Source organism: Pan paniscus, chromosome 1 (genome assembly GCF_029289425.2).
Source record: "Pan paniscus chromosome 1, NHGRI_mPanPan1-v2.0_pri, whole genome shotgun sequence".
NCBI classification, from domain to species: domain Eukaryota; kingdom Metazoa; phylum Chordata; class Mammalia; order Primates; family Hominidae; genus Pan; species Pan paniscus.
Window position 1 is genome coordinate 127,085,790 of NC_073249.2, and position 15,886 is coordinate 127,101,675.

The 15,886-nt window shown below is 39.8% G+C and overlaps 1 long non-coding RNA gene across 1 annotated transcript in view; it reads left to right on the forward strand.

The window, feature by feature from the left end:
• The window catches only part of LOC106635067 (uncharacterized), a 56,089-nt gene that overhangs the window by 24,960 nt on the left and 15,243 nt on the right, over positions 1–15,886 (forward strand). The window contains exons 3-4 of the long non-coding RNA XR_008626145.3: positions 3,993–4,058; positions 5,949–9,904. This is a non-coding gene — a long non-coding RNA (uncharacterized LOC106635067). The remainder of the gene's footprint in view (positions 1–3,992; positions 4,059–5,948; positions 9,905–15,886) is intronic.

Here is a 15,886-nt window from a genome sequence, read left to right on the forward strand (position 1 = left end):
TTTTAGCCCCAGATCTTCCAGGTCAGCAGACCCCTCACTTCTGAAAATCCTTCGGATTGCAGGCATGTTTTGAGGGGAGGAATAGTTGGTTCCAGGTATTGTTAAAGGTCAAAGCTTTTTCTGTTGTGTATGCTTGTTGGGGTGATCAGACCCAACACCAGGTCGTGGGCATGATGAAGTCCGGCGGAATCAAAGGAATCAGAAAAAGACAGTTTGAGAGAGAAAGTGGGTCCAGAGGATCATCGCGAGTGTGGAGGCTGCGAAGGCCCCTAGCTCTGGAAGCCCAGACTATTTATTGGTGATCAAAGAAACAGGTGGTGAAAATGTGGGAGTCAAAAGGGAGTGTTGCATTAAAGCACATGATTTACAGCTGTGACGGTTTAGCATCTGCTCCGCTACTTGAGATAATGGAGAGCAGGTTCTTTTAAATCAAGATATAATCGATCCCGGGAGAGCAAGGAGCAAGGAGCCAGCAAGTCTAGACACATTCCAGAGTCACAAGCCCGGGATTCTATCCAAGCCACAAGGGGTTTTATGCCCTGGGCTTAGATTATGGTGCATCAGGGTAGCCTTCCACCCTTTAGCACCGAGCTTGTTGTTGCAAAGGGCACAAGGGGTTTTAGATCCTGGACCCTGGACATATTCCAAGACTCTTTTACATTATGTCAGACATGGAAGCCCTGCCTCAGCTTCTGCCAACACTCAGCTTTTCTCCCAACATATGCCTGGGCTGCATGACTTGCAGTTTTTGGTTTTGTTATACCTAAAAGGCAACTTGACGTTTGTTACCAGTTTGGCTGGTCCTGTGGTTATTATGCTGCACCCTTCTACAACCTCATCCACAGGAATCTTACTCCATTGGTTGTTCACATTATTTATTCTTCCTCCTATCTCAGCCTCCCAAAGTGTTGGGATTACAGTGTGAGCCACTGAGCCTGGCCTGAACTTATGTTTTCTATAGTAAATATTTAAAATTATAAAAATCATAAATTGAATCTAAGCACAAAAAGTACAAATAAAAATGTAGTACCTATTACTTCATGTATATCAAACATAGCATTAAAACAAAACCCCTTGTATTAACTTTTAGGTTTTTCCCTTTTTTTTTTTTTTTTTGAGACAGGGTTTCCCTCTGTCACCCATGCTGGAGTGCAGTGGTTCAATCTTGGCTTGCTGCAGCCTCTTCCTCCTGGGCTCAAACGATCCTCCCACTATAGCCTCCCAAGTAGCTGGAACTACAGGGACATGCCACCATACCTGGCTAATTTTTTATTTTTGCAGAGACAAGTTCTCACTATATTACCCAGGCTGATTTTTGCTCTCATGATGCTTGCTTAACATGAAAACACATGTGGTATAAAAATAGTTAACAGGAAAATAACTTGAGAATTATGGCTAGAAAATAACTTGAGATTTGTCTGTCTCGTGAAATTTTCATGAATAATCCAAATGTAATTGTTAAAAACAATCAAGTAATGTAAGTGGGATAAGTTTATAAATAAACTTCTAAACAATAACTATGTTTTATAATATGTCTACTGAAAAACAGTTTCCCAAATCTCTTTGGTAACATATACCCTTAGAGTTTTTTTGTTAAGTTAAATTGTGAATATTCATTGAGTATCTAGACCATTTACAAATAAGATAAAATACTAAAATATTAATTGCCAAACATAGGTTTAAATTTATGAACTTTTGGCTTCTTAATACAGAAGTGGGGTCAGTTGGTAAATATGTCCTGTGCAACATTGAAAAATAGTGCTGTGGGAAATTATATGTTTCTAGAAATTATGAAATTATATAGTCATACATTTGCCAATCTACAGAGTGTTATACAGTATGTGCCAGACAGTTCACAATTGCTTACTTCCTAGTTTTCACTAGAAATTAGGTTTACTAAGGGTTAAGAATTTTAATTAGGCAATATAGTGGTACCCTGTATCTACAAAATAAAAAAAAAATTATCCAGGCTTTGTGGCATGTACTGATAGTCCTAGCTACTCAGAAGGCTGAGGTGGGAAGATCGCTTGAGCCTGGGAGCTCAAGGCTGTAGTGAGCCATGATCGCACCACTGCACTCCAGCCTGGGTGACAGAGTGAGATTCTGTCTCAAAAAAAGAAAAAGGAAAAATTCTAATTAGTATATGCAATTAAAATTACTAGAGATAATAGGGAAAACAACTTTGTGTATAAGAAAAGTAGGGTGTATTTTTGGTAAGAAAAGGTATGGAGTATGAAAATGTGTGTTTGTTGAAAAAAGAATTTTTTTCTAGCTTGGAGATTATTTAAATTTTTCAGAATGTAAAAGGAGAATGAAGGACAAAAAATTGATATAGAAAATTGGGAAGAGAGAATCTTGTGTGGTCAAGTTGACTACCATTGAATGAACTTATTATAAGGGTCTGAAATGACTCAACATCAAAATACCATACACTAATGCAAAACTAAAAATTGGTCTTCTCTCTGTTAAAATGACAAAGATTTCTTGTAGTATTGGTCTCTTCTTGGTAAAAGATTGTAAAAGGTTTTCTTTACCTTTTAAATAATCTGCCTAGAAAACAAAGTTTTTTTGTCTTATCAAAGTAATTTTCTTTTTTTTTTTTTTGAGACATAGTCTCACTCTGTCGCCCAGGCCAGAGTGCAGTGACATGCTCATGGCTCACTGCAACCTCCGCCTCTCAGCGGATTCAAGCAGTTCTCCTGCCTCAGCCTCCAGAGTAGCTGGGATTACAGGCATGCGCCACCATGCCCGGCTAATTTTTGTATTTTTAGTAGAGATGGGGTTTCACCATGTTGGCCAGGCTTGTCTCTAACTCCTGACCTTGGGTGATCCGCCCCGCCGGGCCTCACAAAGTGCTGGGATTAGAGGCATGAGCCACCTCGCCCAGCCATTATCAAAGTAATTTTCTATGTTTCATGTTGTCTTTATCAAATCTTTGATTACTTAAGGAAACTGAGCATTCTCTATTAGGAGAGGTAAGGTTTTTCCTACAGCTACAGTTTTCTGTATTTTGCCTTTGAAGTCTTTCAGTTGCCACTTTGATTAAATGATAACTAAGTATTTTTTCACAGTGACCTGTGATTCTATTTTAAACAAGTCTTTAACCTTTTTGACTTTTTTTTTACAAACTTCCCAAAATCAAAATCTAAATTTTGACCTCAAACTAATTAATAACTGGGATTTTCAGGGCCCCTGGAAAATCTCAGAAAAAAATTGTTCTTTTTTAAAAAAATATTTTTTTCTTTATTATTATTATTTTTAAAATTTTCTGCAGAGACAAGTTCTCACTATGTTGCCCATACTGGTCTAAAACTCCTGAGCTCAGGTGATCCTCCTGCTTTGGCCTCCCAAAGTGCTGAGATTACAGGCATGAGCCACTGTGCCTGGCCCTTTTTTGTGTGAAGCAGGGTCTCACTCTGTTGCCCAGGCCAGAGTGCAATGGTGTGATCACAACTCACTGCAGCTTCAAACTCCTAGGTTCAAGTGATCTTCCTGCCTCAGCCTCCCAAGCACCTAGGGACTACAGGTGCATACCACCATGCCCGCCTAATTTTTTAATTTATTGCAGACATAGGATCTCACTTTGTTGCCCAGGTTTGTTCTTTCCTTATTAAAAGAAAGATCTTAAGCTAATCAAGCTTCCTTGATAAGTTTAAGCAAATGGGAAGCATTGTCAAGTAAGAAGTGATGCTTAACTTCCTTTATGCTATATTTATATAGGTATATATTATTAATATGTCTTCCAGAAATGCATAAAATTCCTGGAAATTTGATATGTCCTAGTATAAGTCATAATTCTAGTTATCTTAAAGTGATATGTCACAAAAATAACCAAATTTTCTTGTCAATTGCATTATAATGAACTCTCATTAGGTCTTAAAGCATCAACATTTTAAGTCTTTTGTCTTCTGCAGACAGTTAATTTGTTTAATAAGATGCCTTCCTATAATTCCTGCAAGCACCTATAATTTGAACGTATTTTCTTTTCAAAGGATTCATGGAAAAAACTCTGACAAGCACAGATTTCTGAAAACTTTAAGGTCATACCACTGGACTAGGTAAGAATTTTCAAAACACTAATAAAGAAACCGATTGATTTGTAAGACTGTTAAACCAAGATCAAGTAAAACAAGAACTAGTTACACGGGGACCCAGCGCGTTGACTCACACCTATAATCCCAGCACTTTGGGGGGCCCAGGTGGGTGGATCACTTGAGGCCAGGAGTTTGAGACCAGCCTGGCCAACATAGTGAAACGCCACCTCTACTAAAAATACAAAAATTAGCCAGGCAAGGTGATGGGTGCCCATAATCCCAGCTACTTGGGAGGCTGAGACGTGAGAATTGCTTGAACCCGGGAGGCAGAGGTTGCATCGAGCTGTGATCGCACCACTGCACTCCAGCCTGGGCGACAGAGCAAGACTGTCTCAGCAACAACAACAACAACAAAAATTAGTTACATGGGATTAAGTGAACTGATGAGGATGATTACAATATCTATGCTATTTTGTTTGAAATATTTCTGGTTCTCCAGCGTTTTACTTTCCAGGCTTTTTTTTTTTTTTTTTTTTTTGAGACAGGGATTCCCGTCACCCAGGCTGAAGTGCAGTGGAGCAATCACTGCTCACTGTAGCCTGGAACTCCCGGAATCAAGCCATCCTCCCCACTCAGCCTTCCAAGTAGCTAGGACTATAGGAGTGTGCCACCATGCCTGGCTAATTTTTTTAATTTTTCGAAGTGACAAAATCTCACTTTGTTGCCCAGTTTTAGACTCCTGGCCTCAAGTGATCCTCCCACCTCAGTCTCCCATAGTGCTAGGATTACAGGTGTGAGCCACCACACCTGGCCATTTTCCAAATTTAAAGAAACCCTTTTTCTCTTACTTTCTTCAATCATCTATAACTTACTGCAATTTGGTAGGTTATACACTTTTAAATGAAAAACAAAACAAAACGTTTATCTTTTTCTCCATACCTGATCCCTCCAGAATCAGAATCTCTTATCAAATATTCTTATTTCATGACAACACAGTTATTCACCTAAGTTCAATAAGAACTTTTTCTCCTTGCAACAAGGCACAAATAGAAGTAGTTATATTACCAAGACTTTGACTCAGATGTCATATTTGTGAATGATATGCTTAAAAACAGATACAACAGGCTGGGCGCAGTAGCTCCCATCTGTAATCCCAGCACTTTGGGAGGCTGAGGTGGGCAGATCACCAGGTCAGGAGTTTCAGACCAGCCTGGTCATTATGGTGAAACCTTGTCTCTACTAAAAATACAAAAATTAGTTGGGCGTGGTGGCACGAGCCTATAGTTCCAGCTACTCAGGAGGCTGAGGCAGGAGAATCACTTGAACCTGGGAGGCAGAGGTTGCAGTGAGCCAAGATTGCGCCATTGCATTTCAGCCTGGGCGACAGAGCGAGATTCAAAAAACAAACAAAACCCCAGATAAGACAGACAGTTTTAAGGAATTAAGGTTGACTTTATGGAACCAATAAAGCCCCTTGAAAACAACTGGCTTTGTACCTTGCCTATGGAGTTCCTAACCTTACTGGGGAGAAAGATCACTTTCTGGCAGGCCCAGGAACCTCAGAATATTTGGGGAACCTTGAGAAGAGACATCTGTTGGTGAGTCCTTGGTGTGGCTTCCTATACTTGAGGGGCTTTTAAAACTCCAATCTGAAATTCTTTATTGAAACTTGCAGCAAAGCAGACTTCAAAAGAGCCTATATAATCAATCACTATTCTTGCTGCACCTTTCAAAATAATCCTTATGCCAAGCTGGCATATTTTGGGGTGGCATATCCTGCTACTCTTCAGTGTGCAAGGTTATTTTACAGGGACTTAAACTGAATTATCAGCTTTTTTTTTGGTTGCATCTCTTGCTAAAGGTTAGAGTTAAATGGAAGTTTGACCATGACCTGTGACTTTCATTTTCTTTCAGAGAAATATTACTGAACACTTGTTCTGAAGGCTGATCCTAGACAGCAAGACTCAGAGAATTGAGAGAAGACAAAAACATTCATCTAATCGGGGCGGCTGGGTGGGGTGAAGTGAACCCAGCCTGATTACCCTTAGCATCTAACTCCACAGCAACTCTGCTCTCTATTTTCTCAATCTTCTCCAGTTCTTTATGAAGGGGTTCAGGAAATGCCGCCCCAAAATATGGTGCTTTGGTGTAATACTTTGAGCTGAAGACACTTGAAAAACAGTATATGCAGGGAGAGGCTTTCTCTGAACTTCCCTTGTCTGTCTAAAGATAGATCCTGCAAAGGAACTCAATTTGTCATCAATTTTCCATCAGTGAAACTCTTCCAGGAGTTTCATCCACCAGTGAAGGTTATCTCAATCACAAGAGAAGAGACTAGAAGCCCACACCACACTTAGACAAATGTCACAAACGATCATCTGTTCTTCTAAGGGCCATTCATCTTTTCCCAAAATCATTTACTCTGCCTGAAATTGGCTACATCCCTGGCTTCCTTCTCGCCTATGTAGAGGGTATATAAGCTCCTAAATCTCCCTGGTTTTTCAGGTACTTTTCTTCCTGTGATGCCACCACACATGTAATCAATTTATATACCTTTTCTCTTATTAATTTGCCTGTTGTTAGTATGTTTCAGAGGCTGAGTTATTGAACTCTCAGAGGGTAGAGAAGGAAAGTCTTCACTTTTCTACAATTAAGTAGATCAATTTAACTTCTAAGGATAAGTGTGTCTGTTTTTCCCATGTTTTGAATTTTGAATCATAATGACCTGAGATCCCCAATTAAGGAGAAATGGGAAACAAATATCTGTATGATAATCTATAACTGTTTTCTTTTATACACAAATCTCAATGTCATGAATATAAAAGTAATGCTTGATTTGGAGTTCCTTTACATTTATTATTCAAAAACACCCACATGGCAGGGCACAGTAGCTCATGCCTATCATCCCAGTGATTTGGGAAGCTGAAACAAGAGAAACGCTTGACTCTAGGAATTTGAGACCAGCCTGAGCAACAAAGCAAGACCCCATTTCTACAAAAAATTAAAAAAAAAAAAATTAGCTAGAAATGATGGCATGTGCCTGTAGTCCTAGCTACTCAGGAGGCTGAGGCAGGAGGATTACTTGAACCCAGGAGTTTGAGGCTACATTGAGCTATGATTGCACCACTGGACTCCAGCCTAGGCAACAGAGCAAGACCCTGTCTCAAAAAAAAGAAAAAAAAAAGAAAAAAAAAAGAAATACGGTCAATATTGGTCCAAAAGGAAAGGAAATTTTCATTTCTGAGAAAAAAATATATATGTATACATTTTTGAGACGGAGTTTCGCTCTTGTTGCCCAGCTGGAGTGCAATGGTGCGATCTTAGCTCACCACAACCTCTGCCTCCAGGGTAGGAAGGAAGTTATGGCAACCAGCTGGTAAATGCATTTCCAAGTTAAATGTCAATAAAACGTAGCACCTATGAACAATTTTTGGAATTTTAAACATGTTAGATCAGGAAGCAGTCTTTAACACACAGCATGTAGACTTTCCACCATCCGACTTACTTTTGTGAAGACATTAGATTGTGTAGTAGTCTTGGGTTTGATGCTGTGGCTCTCACAGGCCTGTTGAATGGTTTGATGGATTTGGCAGAAGTTTGACCTCCAGTGTTCCATGTAAAGTGTACTCCATTTCTAAGTGTTGCAGGATTTTTCTCAGCCACTTTGCTGACTGAGGACATCCACAGCTGGTGCTGCCCCTGACTGCCTGGGCCTTGCTTGGCCCTGGACCTGCTGCTGGAGGCACCCTGCCCACTCGGCCTGCTTGTGTTATGACTCATACCCGCATTAGGCAGTTCCCGAGCTCTTCTCCTGCATCCAAGAAGAATGAGGATACACTGACAATTTGAAGGGTGAAGAGGGTGGACAAGAATTTTATTGAGTGTTAGAAAAGCTTTCAGTGGGGAGGGGACATGGGGGTGGTCCCCCACCCTTGCAGTCAGGTGGTTTCTCTCCCAGTGTGGCTGAGTCCGGGGCTCTTATGGGCTCAAAATAAGGGAGTGTGTGCTGATTGGTTTGTGAGTATGCAAAGGCACCACTCAAAGGTGGGCATGGCAGTGTAGAAAACCAATTAGGAAAGGGTAGGTATATGTAAAGTAGGTGAAGCTTGGGGATCAGAGAAAAGCATGTCAAATGGGAAGACAGGTTCTCAATCTGGTCCATGGATTTGACTTGTAGCTTGGTTTTCAGGCTTTAAACTGTCTTCTGCTTGGAGGTAGGGTTTCACTGAGGACCTGTCCCTATCTGCTTAGGCATTTGTCTGCCTCCTGCCTCTATCATAAGGGCATTCTGAGTCATTTATGTCATGTCATTAGGTAGTGGATGAATGAGAGTGAGTACCTTAGTAATGCATCCAAGAATAGGATGAGTCTTAGGGCCCCATGTAAAGAAAAATATATTAGGTTTTAGTAAATTCTAACCAGGAAACTTCTCAAAAAGAGTAGTGGCCGTTTTGATGCTTTAAACCAAGCTTAAACTCTCGCTGCTGCTTCAAAGCCATGTCTTTTTGCTTTCAATATAACAAATTATTCAGCCAATTATTAATATGGTGAATATTCATTTTACTGAAAGATAGAGGTAATTTTGGAGATGATAAAGGTAATATTGAGATATAAAAGTCACTTATTTTGTGTTTTAAATATTAATGTATCCTAGTACAGGGTTTCTCAACCTCAATACTATTGGCATTTTGGGCTGCAATAATTTTTTACTGTGAGGACCTGTCCTATGCCGTATAGGATGTTTAGCAACACACTAGAGGCAAATAGCACTCTTTGGTTGTGACAATTAAAATTATCTCCAGATACTGGTAAATCTTTCCAGAGAGGCAATTTATTAATTTTGTTTTATTAATAGAGATAGGGTCTTGCTCTGTCACCCAGGTTGGAGTGCAGTGGTGTGATCATAGCTTACTGTAACCTTTAACTACTGGGCTCAAGCAATCCTCTAGCCTCAGGCTTCTGAGTAGCTAGAACTACAGGCAAATGTCACCACACCTGGCTAATTAAAAAAATTTTTTTGAGACAGGGTCTAGTGATGTTGCTCAGGCTGGTCTTGAACTCCTAGCCTCAAGGGATTCTCAGCTTGGCCTCCCAAAGTGCTGGAATTACAGGCATGAGCCACCACACCTGGCTGAAAATCACTGTTCTAATGGAATAATCCATCTTATATGAATGCTATTTTTAAATTGGTATTTTTAGACAGATTGTTTCACTTAATTCTTAGATTCCTGTGACTATTCCTTTCCTGAGATATGAAAGTATTCATTCTCGTATCTCAAGATTCCTAAGGTATGATATTCATTTTATGTGTAAGTCATTTAATTCTTGTGAACCTCAGTTTTCATGTACATGAACACAGAGCTAGAAGTGTTACACCTGGAACTTTTCCATTAGAACAAATTAATTCTCATATGATATATAATGAAATAATTGTATACCTGTTGAAAATGAATATCTGGGTATGAAATTGTATCTTTATATAATCACAGGTTTGTAAACATTTTGTATAAAAGGCAAAAAAGGCAAGATGACAGAAAATATTTGATTTATTTTGGTAGTCAAATTTGTTGGCTTCAGAATTCTGATTTCCATTGATGCAGTGGTCTCAACCCTAACTGTTAATGAGACTCACCTAGGGGGCTTGAAAGTTATTAATGCTGGATTCCTATCTCCAAGGATTTGGATTTGAGGAAAGAAAAAGCAGAAAGGAATACTGCTTAGTTAAAAAGGAGAATGTCTCACCAGGCACCAGTACACTGCCATTCATTGCCTTTTCTTTCTCTCATTCTCTTCTAAAACGAGGTAAAGAAGATAAAACTTGGGAGCTTAAAACTTGGCAAAGAAGGAAATCCTTTTGGCAATATCATAAAGTGAGTGTCTGTTTTCCTACCTTGCAGAGGGGAACCTAAAACTCAGATTTTATCTCCTTTGTGGGTTTCTCTTCTTCACCTGCTCATGAAATGGAAGTTTCCTGAACATCATTTCAGAAATGAGGACATTAGTAATTTTCTGTTACTGGATCTTTTTATTAAAAGCACCCTCGATGTACATAATTTAATAGAAATATACATCTCTTTGGCTTCTTAAGAACAATCACCAGAGCCAGATGTCTTGAAGGCAGAAATGTCCCTGTATTTTCCTAATACGGACCAGTATTTCTTTTTTCTTCTCTAGGTTCAATTTTTAATTTCATATAATTTTATTTTAAATTTTTATTTATTTATTTATTTATTTATTTATTTGGAGGCAGAGTCTCATTCTTTTGCCCAGGCTGAAGTGTAGTGGCATGATCTTGGCTCACTGCAAACTCTGCCTCCCGGGTTCAAGCGATTTTTGTGTTTCAGCCTCTCAAGTAGCTGGGATCACAAGCCTGTGCCACCAAGCCTGGCTAATTTTTGTATTTTTAGTAGAGATAGGATTTCACCATGTTGCCCAGGCTGGTCTCAAACTCCTGACCTCAAGCAATCCACCTGCCTTTTGCCTCCCAAAGTGTTGGGATTACAGGCGTGAGCCACTGCACCTGGCCTATTTTTTTTATTTTCATCAAAGCTTCCTTGCCCACAGTATTAAGAGATCTGTAAGTTTTGTTCCCCAAACACCAGTTCACCCAGTCAGCCCCAACTTCTACTGATCTTTCATGTTCTTCCAACCATTTCATATCTGAACTGATTGTTTTGGGTATTACCTGCATGTTGCTATGTAACATGTTTATATTGCTATTTCTTGTTTTTTTCTTTTTTCAATTTTAGGCATTACTTACTGACTTTTATGGAAGATGTCCATTTAAGTATCTTTCACACACACCTTCCCATTCCTCCTAGCCTCTACCGCAAACACATTTTCCATCCCCAGTCCAGTCAGTATAACTTCATCATAACTTTGCTATAATAAAAATTCAACATTTATGGTCCTAATAACTCTTTTAAGTTTTATTAACAGCTGAGCCATATGGTATACTTTAATTACCTTTCCTTTTCTGCAAAACGTTATTTCCTCTATTGTTAAATATCTATTTTTGTTATTGCTTGCTTAGTTTTCTAAGTACTTAGGAACAATCTAGCCCTACTTCTTTACCTAGGAATCCTCTTAAAAGTTCAAACGCACTAGGTATCCCATCAATTTTAATGACTTAGAGAACCCTCTTCCTTGGATAGCTCCAATCTGCACTGGTTGATCTCTAGGTCCACTCTACAACTGTCACCTTGAGCTCTCCCTTCAACATCATCCTGGCTCCCCTGGGAAAGTTCTTGAACTTTATTGTATAATTCTTTGTTTCTGCTGGAGTTTTCAATATCTAAGAGCTCTTTTTATGTCCCCAGGTGTTCCTTTTTTAACAATAGCATCCTGTTCTTGTTTCCTGAATGCAATATCTCCTCCTATACCTTAGAGGATATTAATCATAGTTTTTCTGATATTTTCTTCTCTCTGCATCTAACTTTTTAAAAAAGCTTTATTGGGCCGGGAGTGGTGGCTCACCCCTGTAATCCCAGCACTTTGGGAGGCCAAGGCGGTGGATCATGAGGTCAGGAGATAAGGACCATCCTGGCTAACACGGTGAAACCCCATCTCTACTAAAAACACAAAAAATTAGCCAGGCATGGTGGCGGGTGCCTGTAGTCCCAGCTTCTTGGGAGGCTGAGGCAAGAGAATGGCGTGAACCCGGGAGGTGGAGCTTGCAGTGAGCCGAGATCGCAGCCTGGGCGACAGAGCCAGACTCCGTCTCAAAAAAAAAAAAGTGGCCAGGCGCGATGGCTCACGCCTGTAATCCCAGGACTTTGGGAGGTCGAGGCGGGTGGATCACGAGATCAGGAGATCGAGGCCATCCTGGATAACACAGTGAAACCCCATCTCTACTAAAAATACAAAAAATTAGCTGGGAGTGGTGGTGGGCGCCTGTAGTCCCAGCTGCTCGGGAGGCTGAGGCAGGAGAATGGCGTGAACCCGGGTGGCGGAGGTTGCAGTGAGCCGAGATCGCGCCACTGCACTCCAGTCTGGGCTACACAGCGAGACACCGTCTCAAAAAAAAAAAAAAAAGTTTTATTGAAATATAATTTCCTTACCAAAAAGTTCACCCATTTAAAGTATATACATGAATGATTTTTAGTAAAATTTCAAAGTTATATAACAAACACCAAAATCTAATGGTAGAACATTTCAATCATCCCCACAAAAAAGCTTATGCCCAACTGCAGTCACTCCCTCTTCCCTTCCCATTCTAATCCCCAGGCAACCATTAATCTGCTCTTTGTGTCTATGTATTTGCCTTTCTGAATGTTTCATATAAACCCAAAATGAAGAATATTCTTTTGGTAAGAGGTGGGATGACTTTTTTTCTTCAAAAATGTCATAAATGACAAAGAAATATTGTGAAAATATTCCTGATTAAAGGGAACTAAAGAGATGACAATTGCATGCCACACCTGATCTTAGCTGGACCCTGTACTCGACGGAAAATAAGCTATGGAGGACATTATTCAGTGAACTGACAACACTGAAATTAGGAGGTGTATTTGATGAAAGTTTCATCAATGTTAAATTTACTGGAGTTAACTGTACTGTGCGTGTGTGTGAAGAGGAATAATTAAGAAAATAAGACAGATGGGGTAAAATGTGAGCAATAAATAGTTTTCAAAAACTCAGTCATTGTTATCATTTTCCTTGATTCTGAGACTCCAATTACAAGTGTGTGAGACTGTTTGACACTGTCCCATGTGTCTCACAAGCGGTGCTTGGTTCTTTCCGTTATTTTTCTCTCTTTGCATTAGTTTCGATATTTTTAATTGATTGGCCTTTGATTTCATTACTTGTAGCACTCAGTCTGCTGTTAAAACTACTCTATAAATTCTTAATTTCAGATTAATATTTTTCAGTTCTAGAATGTCCTTTTGATACTTTTATATAGATTCCAATTCTCTTTTGGAATTCTCTGTGTTTTCCTTTATTTACTAATTTAGAGACAGGGTCTCCCTATGTTGCTCAGGCTGGTCTTGAGCTCCTGGCTTCAAGCAATCCTCCTGCTTTTGCCTCCCAAAGTGTTGGGATTACAGGTGTAAGCCACCGTTTCCTTCTCTTATTTTTTAACATGTCTATAATCTTATTTGAAAAGGCCTATCAGCTAACCTCTGCAAGTGCATCATTTTGATCTGCATCTCTTGTCTGTTTTTTCTTTTGATTATTTATCACAGTTGCTTTTCTCTTCAAATGTTTCTTTATTTTGGGTAATATGCCACATATTGTGAACAAAAGAACTGTACAGCCTAAAGCTGGCCAGGCATGGTGGCTCATGTCTGTAATCCCAGCACTTTGGGAGGCCGAGGTTGAGGGGGAGGGGATCCCTTGCGGCCAGGAGTTCAAGACCAGCCTGGGCGACATAGTGAAACCCATCTCTATTAAGAAAAAAAATATATTGGAAAATTTATTTTTAAATTGAAAAAAAGAGACTAAAGTTGGTGTTATTTTCTTATAGAGAATCGTTTGAATGGATGTATAAATTGTGGTTTATTCAAACAATGGAATCAACTATGGCAGAGAAGAAAAATGAGCCACAAGCTGCACTCATCAATGGGAATAAATCTCAAGAACATAATATGTTACAAAAATTAAATTTAAAAAGATTAGAAATAATAGAATTCCAAATATATAACAGTTAAAACAGGCAAAACTAAATCGTATATTAAGATATACATATATAACACTATAGAGATAATTAGGAAAATAACTAACATAAAATCAGGAGGGAGAATCCACCAGTGGCAGAGAGGGAATCTAATTTGGAGGGGCAGGCAGTGCACTTCAGTGATACTGGTAAGGTTATCTTCTAAAGCTCTGTAAAAATCTCCCATAAAATACCTCCAGAAAAATCTGTTGGTCACGTCTTAAATATTGCTGCAAGGAAAAATACCATCTTAACAAAATCTTAGTATTTTCTCAGAAGGGATAAGTTAGGGAAAGGTATTTACAGAGTTTTGGAACATGGCCGGGTGATTTTTAAGGCAGGTATTGCAAGGTGGAGCTGGTTGGGATTAGGCAGAGTTTAAAAGTAATAGCTTTGTATTGGTGGACAAAATGAGGCAAGCGTTTTAAAATAAATCTTGATGAGCAAGATAATTATCAGAAAAATACTGGTGAGCTAGCTGTTTTAGCTGGTTTACAGTCTCATCTTCCTAGACAGGAATTCGTGAAATAAACAGCTACTATCTTTGCTTGGCTGTAGTATTGTCTAAAATAGGGGCAGGATATTTGTCTTCGTTTTCAACTCTGTGGTGGGTTCATGCTGTTCACTTAATTGTTGTTCTTTAAAAATGCATATATTATGTTTCAAAACACAATTTCTTTTTCTCTAGGAAAGCAATTATACTTGAACATTCCATAAGAAATTTATATTCCATTCACTGAAAGAAAACAAACAAAACAACAAAAGAAATTTATAGGCTGAAAACTGATAAACTATCCCCTTAAGTCCAACATAACAATTTCTCCTTTAATTGTAAGTGGTTTGTTCTTCCTTAGATTGGGCACAAGATATAGTAATTGATCTCTGTGTTGGGGGCAGCTTCCCAACCCATGTAGGACTCTATGATGAATGGGTTACAGGAGTGATGAAACAGTTTTCCTTAGCTCTTTAGGCAACGCGTCTCTGGCTGTTTGTCACCAGCCAGAAGTATCCACCTCTCTTTTACCACAGTATGCTAATTATCTTTTTGTTGTTGTTGTTTTGAGACAGAGTCTCACTCTGTCACCCAGGCTGGAGTGCAATGGCAGGATCTCAACTCACTGTAACCTTCACCTCCTGGGTTCAAGCAATTCTCTTGCCTCAGCCGCCCAAGTATCTGGGACTACAGGTGTGCGCCACCATGCCCAGCTAGTTTTTGTATTTTCAGTAGAGACAAGGTTTCACCACGTTGGCCAGGCTGGTCTCAAACTAGTGACCTTAAGTGATCCATCAGTCTCAGCCTCCCAAAGTACTAGGATTACAGATGGGAGCCACTAAGCCCAGTCTTTTTCTTGTGTGTTTTTTTTGAGACAGGGTCTTGCTCTGTCACCCAGGCTGTAAGGTAGTGGCATGATCATAGCTCACCGCAGCCTTGACCTCCCGGACTCAAGTGATCCTCCCACCTCAGCCTCCTTAGTAGCTGGGACCACAGGTGTGTGCCACCACACCAAACACATTTTTAAATTTTTTAGTAGAGATGGGGTTTTATTGCCCAGGGTGGTTTTGAACTCCTGGGCTCAAGTGATCTTCCTGTTCCTGTCTCACTGTCTCAGCCTCCCAAGCTATATATATATATAATTTTTTTTTTTTTTAAAGACAGGGTCTGGCACTGTCTCCCAGACTGGAGTGCAGTGGTGCAATTACAGCTCACTGAAGCCTTGACCTCCTGGGCTCCAGTGATCCTCCTGCCTTAGCCTCCCAAGTAGCTGGGACCACAGGTGTGCACAACCATGCCTGCCTGATTTTTAAATTTTTTTGTGGAGATGGGGGTCTCACTATATTGCACAGGCTGGTCTCAAACTCCTGGGCCCAAACAATCCTCCCACCTTGGCCTCCCAGAGTGCTGGGATTACAGGCGTGAGCCACCACACTCAGTCCAAGCTTTTTACTTGTGTTCTATAGCATGTAAAGGGTTGGAAGCACTAGTTTAGGGAACTGTGTCTTATGGAAATGGCATATTTTTAAACACTAGACTCACAATTGGCTCAGTGGAACAATGACATTATGAGAAACACACAGAAATGAAGACCCCCCAGGGAAGCATATATTTGCTTATTCCTGAGTATGCAGAGCTGAATTCCAGTAAGTGAATCTCTAATAGAAATAGATCTCTAGCCAGATGTGGGTTGCGTGCCTGTAA